Source organism: Lycium barbarum, chromosome 3 (assembly GCF_019175385.1).
Source record: "Lycium barbarum isolate Lr01 chromosome 3, ASM1917538v2, whole genome shotgun sequence".
Classification (NCBI taxonomy): domain Eukaryota; kingdom Viridiplantae; phylum Streptophyta; class Magnoliopsida; order Solanales; family Solanaceae; genus Lycium; species Lycium barbarum.
The window spans coordinates 21,019,562-21,031,408 of NC_083339.1; positions in this window are offsets into that span (position 1 = coordinate 21,019,562).

Genomic DNA, 11,847 nt, shown 5'->3' on the forward strand with positions numbered 1-11,847 from the left:
ACTTTCTCAGACATGGCTACTTTTCATTTTTTGGAATTCAATTCATGTGCACTTTGGTGTTCGGGTCCAGACTCGATCCATTTTATTTCTTGGGCTTGTACTTAGACTTTAAAGTCCGCTTTCATGCGTTTAACGGTTTAAGCTTCAATTTCTCCTCTTCGCACAAAATCATCTCCTAAATAGTAAAACACATATTTTAAATATAGGATCAAACAATTCAACTTAAATACAAGTAAAGCGATCAAAATACAAGACATAATATAGCTAAAAAATGCATTTTTAGTTGAGTATCTAATCACGATTGTGAATAAGGATATTTGGGAAATAAAAATCAACTTTCGTGATTTAGTGATTGTTTCGCCATTTTAGGGTGTTGGAGCTAGAACAAGAGAGATTTTGTGCAAGGAACTTGACTTAACACTCTCTTATGATTATATTACAATTACCCACTGAAGTTGAGCCCTTAAACATGGAATTCAACGTGCAATTTGAGGAATTATGAACTAAGCCCTAAAAGTAGATTATTGACTTTGAAATAGTAATTGAACTTGAATTAATGAAATATAATTATAGAATTGCACCCGTAGGTTATGGGTAACCCGACGATGTAAATTAATTCAGGATATGACCATGTGAAATCGGGGTTGACTTTTATTTAGACCACGTATTAAAATTTTATTAGATTTATTTGACTCCGTTAAGTATTCTTTTGGTTAATTTGAGTTGTTTGGACACATTCGGGCGTCAAAAGGCAACCTTGAAGGGCTAAAGCTTACTTGAATCCAGGTAAGCTAAGACTTTGACCTCAATAGAAAAAAAATTCCGGACTAAATTTGTTCTATATGCTTTCTAAATGCAGGGGTGCATTTATTTTTGCATGTTGATGACTTATGTCTATCTACAGTGATGCAAGATTAAGAACGAAAATGCAATAAAAAGGGCAAGAAAAGAAAAGGATAGATAATTTGGCACAAGTTAATACCTAATTTTAGCAATCAAAGTTATAGAAAACTAAGACCTCCAAATTAAAAACAAAAGAAACACCAAATTCCTAGGAATACCTCAAGGGATTTGACTCACAAGCAACCTTTCCTCTCAACAATTACACAATCAATGGCTTCACAAGCTCTCAACTCTCAAGAGTTTTACAATGGCAAATATCAATTTTCAAAATAGTCTAAGTCTTCCAAATGAAAGAAACTACTATTTATACTAAAACTCAAAAGAAGACAACTACATTATTATACTTCTACCCTTAATGAAGTAAGGGCCTTGTTTGGGTGTCTTCTTTTGGCAAAAGAACTTGAAATTGCAAATCTTCAAGTAATAGCCACATTGCAAGCATGACCATTTCAACACTCTTCTCCAAACCATCCTCTCATGCTATCATGAACACTTGGAATCCTCGGGAAGGCTCTAGCATGTATTCAAGTTTGTCCCTCCTCACGAACAATGCTTGCATAGCTTGAAGTTCCCTCGCTTGACTCCTTGTAAAAGGCTTTGATGTCACTCGGATTGTATCATACATGCTAGAAAAACATTATTTATTTGATGTGCACTGTGTTATTCCATTATTGTTTTGAGCTTTTGATTTATAATTATTGTAGAGGTGTGGGGTGGGGTGGAAATAAGGGACCGTGAGAGTCCGATTTGACACAGTGATGATGATTATTGAGAGTCAAATTTGATACAAAGATAGGACTATTGAGATTTTGATTTGGTACATGGATACGAAGACTATTGAGAGTCTGGTTGTAACATTGTGATTTGAGGATTATTGAGTTACACGATAATTGATATGATCGTGTTATGTGCATAGATACCGATTTGTCCCTCGTGAGCCACCGACATGGTATCTTCTTTGCGGTGTACATGCTGATTTTGTTGTGCATTTTCTATGTTGAGTCAGTTTGGTTATGATTTGATGTGAAAAAACTAGTCCTGATTCTAGTGAGATGGTTGGTGAGTTTGTTGGTTTGGGCACCTGATAAAATGTCGGGATTGATAAAGTTTGAATCTTTAGTGCACTTCTTAATTGATAATTGTTTTGTGGTTACTTGTTTTAGCTGTTTACACGTCTCTTATGCTTTAATTGCTATAGTGACGGATTGAGTTGTTTAAACTATAAATTGTGTACTTCTTTGCTGTTCTCTCCTGATTTATTGTACAGATTAAAGAAAATTGAATATTTTCATGTTACACTCGTGACTACTCTTTTGGAAGTGGTCTATGATACTTGTCGAGTACTCCCCGTACTCAATCCTTCTCTTATTCTACATTGTTTCTGCAGGGTCCAACTCAAATTCCATCGGGGTTAGAGAGGGTACCAATAGGATTGATCCAACTTCCAGTGACGAGCTACTAGCTTCATCCATAGGAAATATTTTCCTTGAATCCTTTCATTACTTGAATTGGTTTATATACAAAAATATTTTAACCTAAAATAGGAGATTACACAATATACAAAATATTCTAACCTAAAATAGTAGACTACAAAATATTCTAACTAATATTTACATAATCTATCACACCCCTGCAGTCGAAACGGGAGGTTTACGAACGCTGAGACTGTCCCGAAAATCTTCAAATAAGACCTGTGGTAGTCCCTTGGTGAAAATATCGGTGATCTGATAGCGGGATGGAACATGAAGGACACGAACCTGTCCGCGCGCAACCTTCTCACGAACAAAGTGAATGTCCATTTCAATGTGTTTGGTGCGCTGATGTTGCACCGGATTTCCCGAAAGATAAATGACACTCACATTGTCACAATATACCATAGTAGCCTTATGAATAGGACAATGTAATTCCAACAGAAGATTGCGAAGCCAACAGGACTCGGAGACAACATTAGCAACCCCTCTATATTCCGCCTCAGCACTCGAACGAGAGAGGGTAGGTTGGCGTTTCGAAGACCACGATATCAAATTATCCCCAAGGAAGACACAATAACCAGACGTTGACCGACGTGTGTCAGGGCAGCCCCCCCAATCGGCATCAGTGTAGGAAAGAAGGTCCGTCACTGACGACAGATAAAGATGCAAACCATAGTCAAGTGTACCCTGAATGTAACGAATGATACGCTTAAGTGCATGCATATGAACCTGTCGCGGTGCATGCATGTGTAAGCATACCTGTTGAACAACATAAGAGATATCCGGCCTCATGAAAGTAAGATACTGAAGTGCACCTGCGAGACTGCGATAGTGAGTCGAGTCATCATATGGAGCACCGATGTGCCGCTCACCTTCGGTTTAGTATCAACCGGAGTAGAAGTAGCCTTACAAGAAGACATCCCAGCTCGATCAATGATTTCTTCGTCATACTTGCGTTGCGAAAGAAACATACCATCCTTATGGCAAGTGACATGAATGCCAAGGAAATAATTCAAAGGACCCAGATCATTCATAGCAAATTCCGAGGCAAGGAGCGCCATAATGGAGCATCGGAGAGAATCCGAGGAAGCAGTAAGAATAATATCATCAACATAAAGTAACATGTATGCCATATCGGACCCCTTTTTGTAGATGAACAAAGAATTGTCAGATCTGCTGTTTGAAAAAACAAGAGAAGAGACATAATCTGCAAAACGCTTGTACCATGCTCTCGGGGCCTGCTTAAGCCCACATAAGGACTTACGGAGTAAACATCCATAATCTGGATGAGTGGGATCTCTGAAACCCAGAGGTTGATGCATATACACTGTTTCCTTAAGTTCACCGTGTAAGAAAGCATTCTTGACGTCTAGCTGATGAAAAGGTCACTTCTTTGATAATGAAAGATTGAGAACGGTACGGATCGTAGCCGGCTTGACCACTGGACTGAAGGTCTCACCACAATCAATGCCAACTTGTTGAGTCTTACCATCACCTACAAGACGGGCTTTATGCCTCTCAAAATCACCATTAGACTTTTCTTTATGAGTGAAAATCCACATAGAACGAATAACATTCACATTAGGTGGACGGGGCACCAACTCCCACGTCATATTTTTAATAAGAGCATCAAATTCATCATCCATAGCCATTTTCCAATTCAGGTCACGAAGGGCGGCCACAGGGTTACGAGGGAGAGGGGATTTCGTAACCATGGTAGTCAAGTTAAACGTGTGTTTTGGCTTAAAAATACCATGCTGACTCCAGGTCACCATTCGGGGTGGATTGGTAGAAGGGGGTGGCTGGGGTGACGGTGGGATAGACGTAGCCGAGGGCTGTTGGCCCAAGGCAGCGGGGAGAGAGGTAGGTGCGGTAGGGGAGGCGGCTGCCAGCGGAGGGGACTGGGCAGCGGGCTGGGTCACGGTGGGAGGGGGGTAGTCGGTTGTGGTACGGGAGCAGTGGGGGGGGGGGGGGGGGAGCCGACTATGAAGACATTCTTATCAAAAATCACGTGACGAGAAATAATGATTTTATGGGACGATAAATCATAACACTTATACCCTCTATGATTCGTAGGATACCCCAAAAAAACACACGGTGTAGACCGGGCTTGCGATTTGTGGATAGTCGGAGAAGGAAAGAGGAGATAGCATAAACACCCAAAAACCCGAAGATGAGAGTAAGATGGCTTTCTTTGGTATAGCACTTGAAGAGGAGAAACGTGACCTAATAATTTACTTGGTAAAATATTAAGAAGGTATGTTTCCATTTGTAAGGCGTGATACCAGAACGAAGGGGGGAGAGAAGCATGAGCAAGGAGAGTCCGAGTGATATTATTGATAGAACGGATTTTTCTTTCGGCTTTCCCATTTTGTGAAGACGTATGTGGACAAGAAATACGGAATGACATCCCATTAGACTCACAAAATTTCCTGAATTTACCATTATCATATTCCCTCCCATTATCACATTGGACATTTTTAATATGACGTTCAAATTGGGTATGAATGTGGGTTTTTAAAACTAAGAATTTCGCATAGACATCGAATTTCTTAGCCAAAGGAAAAGTCCATAAAAACTTAGAAAAATCATCCATAAAAAGAACATAATATCAATGACCCAATGAACTTAACACGGTAAAGGTCCACAAATCACTATGAATAATATCAAATGGCATCAAAGTTTCGGAAATTGAAGAATCAAACGGCAACTTAATGTGTTTACCAAGAACGCAAGAACGACAAATGCTAGAATGACTAGATTTATTACATTCAATGCTTTTATTAAGCCTAAGACAATCTAAGATAGAATTTCCCAGATGACCCAAGCGAGCATGCCAAAAAGGAGAGGACAACGCCGCAAAGGTTGATGGAGTGGTGGTTGGATATTTGATGGTGGTGACTGGATAAAGATCTCCCCGACTATCACACCGCATTAGTGACATCCCCGTATGAAAATCCTTCACAGAAAACCCATATGGATCAAAATCAACAGACACAGAATTATCAGTAGTATACTTCTGTACTGAAATTAAATTTTTAATGAGTTTAGGAGCATATAAGACATTCCGTAAGGATAAAGGGGGGTTTGGGGGAGGCAAACTAGTATGACCATAACCACGAATTGGAATCGAATGACCATTTCCCACAACAATACCATTATTTGGATTGCTCAAATTAAAATAAGACGAGAGATTACCATCCGAGGATGTCATATGAGAAGTGGCCCCAGTGTCCATGTGCCAATTTTGATCGGGTGGGTTCAAGGTCATGGTGTGCATTGCGGACTCAATGTCGGTTGGAACATACGACCCGGGAGAGGTCACTGCCGCCGTGTAGAGCTGCTGGGATGGAGGAGGGCCCAATATACCCTGCTGCCGTGGCGGGTCTGGCGGCGGACGAACCCAAGAAGCCGTCGGGTACGGGCAGGGTGGAGGAGCAGCCCAGCGACGCTGCGGGACCCACTGCCAGTGGCCAAACTGGCCGGCAGTCCATTGCTGCTAAGTGGAGCCCGCTAGCTGCTGACCGCCACTGCTTCGGGCTGAATTACCGCGGCTGCCGGTGACTTTGCCGCTGCCTGAGCCGCGACCCGAGCCTCCCTTACGGCCAGTTCCAGAATTTTAGCTGCGAGAATTTTTTGGTTTCCCTCGGCGTGAGCTTGTGTTGTCCGAGGGGAGTGGCGCGTCGTCGACCGAGGCCACCATAGCCGAACCAGACCCGTGAGACACCATTGCCAGAAGTTCACGTTCTTCCAAAACAAGGGAAGACCGAGCCTCAGTGAATGGGGGGAGTGGCTTTGCATGGCGAATTTGTGTCCAAACCCATTTGTACGCTTCAGTGAGACCCGAGACCAGTTGAAGGACAAGGCGGCTATTCGTCACGGGAGCCCTGACGTTTTTCAGTTGATCTGCAAGGCTTTTGAGACGTTGACAATAGGCGGAGGCATTTGGAAAAATCCTCCATACGAGTCGTCGTGAATTCTTGTTCGAGAGTCACCGCACGAGAAGTTTGATGATCTTGGAAGATATCACGAAAGCGATCCGAAGCGTCCATGGCAGTAGCGTCTAGTTCGATGATAGTGTTTAACAGATCATTCGAAATTGTCGAATAAATCCATTAAAGCACGGTGGCGTCAATGGTCGTCCATAATTCAACTTCCTCATCAGTTTTGGGAGCCGGCTTCTCCTTACCTTTGGGTGGAGGAATGATGTGATGAAGGACCTTGTGAGAACGAGCATGAATTTTGAAAAGCTCGGCCCTGTACTGTATTGTGAGTTTTCCATCTCAAGAGTAACAGAGATGTGATTCTTGATATTGGAGACCGCGAGGGCCTGGTGGAACATGGGCTTAGCCGGGGTGTTTGGTGCGTCGGCCATGGGAAAAAAGGGAGAAGGGGCGACGGCTTAAGGAAGGAAAAAATAGGGACTAGGGCGTAGCGGAAGGAGGAAGAAGAAAGAAACCCTAATCTGATACCATGTAGGAAATATTTTCCTTGAATCCTTTCATTACTTGAATTGGTTTATATACAAAAATATTCTAACTAATATTTATATAATCTATAATATTTACATAATCTATCACGTAGTAGTGTGGCGGCTTCCTATTAACCTATTTTTACTATTCTTTTATTTCAAACAGTATTCCCTTATATTTCAGACTTAATAGATTTTTATAAGGCATTTGTACCTTATCTTAGTTTCATGACTTGTGACACTGAATCTTGATTTAGGATTGTTAGTCGTTCTGTACTTCTGTTGTGTTCTTGATAGTTTCATTTATGCTATGATTTTTGTTAGACTTTTATAACTCCCTTGAATTGTTATCCTGTTCTTTTATTAGATTATGGTTCGTGTGACGAGGGAATAATCAAGTGTCATCACGATTTAGGAAAATTAGATCATGACATGCTCACAAAAAACACATAAATATCATTGAAAATGTTTAGAACTACCTCTTGAATAGACCCTAAAAATTTTCCTCTTGTAGAATTCCTTAATGATTCTTGAAATCCGGGCAATTCAATGATAATTAGGACTAATTAATGATGTTAATCACTTATAGTTAACCTAATATACTTCATAAAGTTTTCATTTTCAAGCATGGTTGAAGCCTAGATCAATTTTTGGAAGAGAGGTCCTAAAGACTTAGCCAATTTTTGAGACAAAATGCCACTGCCCAACTTGGGTGTGTGTATATATATGTTAGTTTCTATAAACGTGTCTTGCACGTTAATAATAGCATGTAGATGTTCAAACAATCAATATTAACTATGTTCTCGCCCCCTCCCCCTTCTTCCACAATTGCATATCCTTTTGTGAGTAAAATGCCAGCAATATTTCATAATGAACCAATTACTTACTATCGTAGAGAACGAGTAATTCATTTATCATCTATTTTAAGTAATAATTCAGTTTTTTAAAATGATACTAATATCATGCCAACATTGTGTTTATGTGCCGATACAGATATATAGATTATGAACATAGATCTTTTTCTTTTTTTATTTATTTATTTTACTTTCTTGATTGAAGGTATAAAAAGTTTTAGTTTCTCTATTAATATATTCCCTACCGCCTCATATAAGTTTAATTTATTTGAATAAATTATAAAAGTACTTTTATCCAAATAATTCTTTCAATCGGACTCAAAATGATATCTTTCATCTTTTAGTGGGGAAAGACGAATTTAGAGGATGAAGATGTATTCTATGACACATTAATTAGCTCATCGGTCATCATAATTTCTTTTTATAATGTTTTTTTTGGCCAGTAAACGAATGTTATTATCAAAGAGTAGATAGTTACAGCTAAAACAAAAACCCGAAGTAAGGAAAACATAACAATGCGCTGTTACTGGACACACCCAGCCTCAACACTTCCTCTATATATATATATATATATATATGCATCTCACTCTTTCAGGTCACTAGTTCTCCATCTAACAAAGTAATGCACAAAATCATCATAGCATCAATTCAACGTCATCTCAAGGATAGAAGTTCATACTATCCAGTTTCCTCATGAGCGCATCCTTTAGCCTTCCTCTAAAACAAATGTCCTGAATGAGTTCTCGCACCACATGGTCAGCAGGTCTTCGTTTAATTAAACAACTAACTTAATATATTGACTAAAATTTTAGAAAATACTTAATAGAATTTTGGGAGAATGACGTATATATACATAAGAGTAGGGTATATTTATAAAATATGACGATATTTTTCAGTTTACAAAACGTATCAATAAATTTCTTACAAAACATATATGAAAATTTTCGCTCAAGGCTTAAATTTTGTGTATGAAAACTGTATGAAATGTGTGCATCTCACTCAAGGCTTAAAAAGTTTGCTCAAAATATAGTGTATGAAAACTGTATGAAAACTGTATATCTCGCTTAAGGTTTAGAATTCTCACATTTTCGTGTATGAAAACTATCTAAAAAAGGTACGAAATATGTATAGAACTGTATAAAATTTGTATAAAGTTCATGTTATGTTTTTAAAAATTTAATATAACTACTGCAACATTGTACACAACTTTCATACAAATTTAATACAATTTTAAATTCGCTTCGAAATTCGGATTTTGATACAACTACAATAACGTTGTATACAACTTTCATACGATATTAATACAAAATTTTCTTCTAGTTAAATGTATAGAGAGAGAAAGTAGATCAGAAAAAGGAGGCGTAAAATCAACAATGGATTCTTGCTGCTAGGAAAAGCTCCTTGAGGGAAGCCATGCTGAAATCCCCAGATTTAATCGTCATCTAATGTACTAAGCTTTTGTTGGTTCCATCAATAACATTCGATCACCAGCAACAATGCTTCTAGCCATATTCTGAATCATATCCAACATGATGCCTTGGGCTGCCTAATTCTATCACAATACCATCAAGTCTAGATAACTCAAAGAATACCTCTGGACTAACAAAAACACAATCCGCCACTATGTTATTGCTTAATCTCACCCCCAAATCTTTACTACCAGTTCCGCTCTTACCAATGACAACCTCTGCAGAGTGTCTTGCGAACTCTCCACTCCGACCCACCAAAAATCGGCCTTAAAAGATGACCCAACAAACATAATCAAACCAGATTTGTGGCGTGAAGAAGAAGGGGGAAGGGAAGGGCTTTTCCAAATCTGTGGCGTGAAGGAGAAGGGGAAGGATTGCTCTTTTTATTTTCCAAAGGCGGCTCTGGTCTGGATGAAACAGAGAACGGGGGAAAGGGCAAGGGAAGGGCTGCCCTTTTAAATTTTTAGATATGATATATTTTGTAATTTTGTACTTATATTTTGTAAATAAGGAAAAATATTCCTATGTTTTGTAATATAGAATATTAACTAGTATTATTAAGTCATTTTCCAAACAATTAATTGACCTTGTTCAACGTAACCTCTAATAGTCAAAACCTAACATTAACAATAATATCCAATGTAATTTCCAATTTGCTATGAACTCCATCGCTGATCCATCTCTAAATTGCTCGTAGCTAATAGAATTTTTTGATAATCTATAGCTAAATTGGATTAGCTATAAATTTTATTGTTTCACTATAAAATTTGTCCATCGCTAATTCTTGTTTTCCTAGTAGTGGTAAGGAAGACTCTTGTGAGCATATGGAATATTGGCAGATTGGACCATCAATACTTGCTTCCCGTTGATTGTGCAGTATAAGAAGGAGAAGAAGCTTTTGGTATTTAGGATATATCAATAATGATAACCTTATATAATTAATCGACATTTAATATACATAGGATTAGTAACGTTAGTGGTAATAGGATAATCCTTAGTTCTGTTAGGTAGTTCAATAAGAAACAGGATTAGAGTTTATTAAGGGTATAAAAGTCGTTCAATATTTGAAGTCTATTTTGGTCAACCAACATTTATATTCATGCTTTTTATAATATATATATAGGTAGGTAGAAGTATCACATGTTGAGTGTGCGTCGCACGCACGTGCTATATTCTCCTTGCGTGATATGGTCATTCGACTAAACTCGATGTGTTGCGTGTATGATTCTGAAAATATGTCTAATATTAACTGAAAGAACACATGATCAAACCAAGTTGAATGGAGCATTGGTTAGGGGCTAGGTTTAATTCCTCAAGGTCGGGGGATCAAACACGACTTGCTCCACTTTTTTATTTTTGTTTTATTTCTAAAGCAACCTTTTACTTTCCTTTTTATTGTTTTAATTACATAGGGGGTAGAGGGACTGGGGAAGGGATTATAACGTGGGGATTCGAACCTTCACCAATAAGGTAAAAGTTAGGTAGTCAACCAACTAAGCTACTAGATCCCTACTTTAACTTTCCTTTTTATATTCTTTCTAAACGTTTTTTCTTCTTCAGTCCTAATTACTCAAAAGGCAAAAACGTTTTCCTTTTTTATATTATTTCTAAAAAAAAAATCTTTAATTCTAATTACCCAAAAGGCAAAAGAAATATACTTAAAAGTAATGATGAACCCACCCTCTTAAAATTCTGGATTCGCCTCTGGCGTGGGGTGCCCCAAATACGCCAGTAATCTTATATGTATATTTGTCATACTAGTTTGTAGCATTTTTTGCATGTAAAATGATAATTTTCTATATTCATTAGTGCACTTTAAAGTATTAAACTTAATCGAAATTTTCAGGATGCTACATCTTCATTATTGTTCATCTGAACCATAATGGTGGCAGAGGAAGAAGGGAAGACATTTTACCTTTATGAAAGGCACAATATCTCTTCTATATCCATTTTTTTTTACCTGTTTGTCCATACATTTGTCCACTATTTCAATTTTATATTTGAAATATCGAAGTTGAAGTTTGAGAAATTGGTCTCAGGAGTTTTTCGAGTTTTCAGTCACAAAACTTCAATTATATTTTCATGTCCATACAAAACTTTAACTTAACTTCAAATAGTACTTTTTAAAAATATCCATCAATTCATGTAATGTCTACAAAAGGTTTCAAACAAGAAAATTGAGTGACATATGATTATTTTGGTTCCTTGTTGTACCCACAAATGATTTATGGATATTCTTCAATGTCCCGGCTATTCACGGAAAGTGAGATGCAGATGATTATCATCTGGTTCAGGAAGAAATCGAAGAATTTCGGCTTAACAATAAAAGAATGGGGAAAGAACGCGCACGCCCCCTAAAACCAAAACAATTACCCACCCATACCCCCATTACTTTCGTACCCCTAGAAAAAATTAAAACTATTTACCCGAGATGCCCCCAAATTATGATACCATCATGATATATAAAAATACTGAGATGGTATCATTGAAGACTACTTCCGTTCTTCTCTTAGTCCTCCATGATACAATCATGATATATAAATATATTGAGATGGTATTATGGATGATCATGTTCATTTATTCAAAAAGACACACTTTTCTTGAAAAAAAACCTTTATGATACCGTCATTTTATATACATATATTGTAATGGGATCATGGAGGACTGCTTCAGTCCTT